This window comes from Mastomys coucha, unplaced genomic scaffold, assembly GCF_008632895.1.
Source record: "Mastomys coucha isolate ucsf_1 unplaced genomic scaffold, UCSF_Mcou_1 pScaffold18, whole genome shotgun sequence".
In the NCBI taxonomy this organism is placed as follows: domain Eukaryota; kingdom Metazoa; phylum Chordata; class Mammalia; order Rodentia; family Muridae; genus Mastomys; species Mastomys coucha.
In genome coordinates, this window is record NW_022196900.1 from 92,032,566 (window position 1) to 92,033,170 (window position 605).

A 605-nucleotide genomic window follows, 5' to 3' on the forward strand; every position below is an offset into this window, starting at 1 on the left:
GGGCCAGGGTGGTGATGGTGTGGGGTTAGTGGGGGGCCAGGGTGGTGATGGTGTGGGGGTAGTGGGACACCACTCACTTTTTTGTTTGTTCAGGTTATTGTGTTTGTTTTGAAACATGGTCTCACTGTGTAATTCTGGCTGGCCTGGAACTTGCTATGTAGACCAGGCTAGCCTTGAACTCACAGAGTTCTGCTTAATGCTGCAGCCCTCTAGAGTGCCATGCTGACCCAGCAACCTTCACTGCTGTACAACTGGCATCTAATTATTCAGGTGGCACCTGCGCACATGTGTGTGAGGAGAATGGTATGTACGTGCATATGCGTGTACATGGGTGCATGGGGGCATGTGTGTGTGCATGTATGCGTGCATGCATGTGTGTGTGTGTGTGTGTGTGTGTGTGTGTGTGTGTGTGTGAGATCCTGTACCTCCAGACTTCTTTCCTTAGGTGTAAAATTACATCAAAAATTTTTAAAAATTGTTTTTAAAAGCTTAAACATTTAAAAACAAAACAAAAAAAGATTGATTTCTGTTTTCTTCAAGAAATTATATACCAAAGTGTATCAACTCACTCCTTTTTTTTTTTTTGAGGAAATCATTTTTTTGTT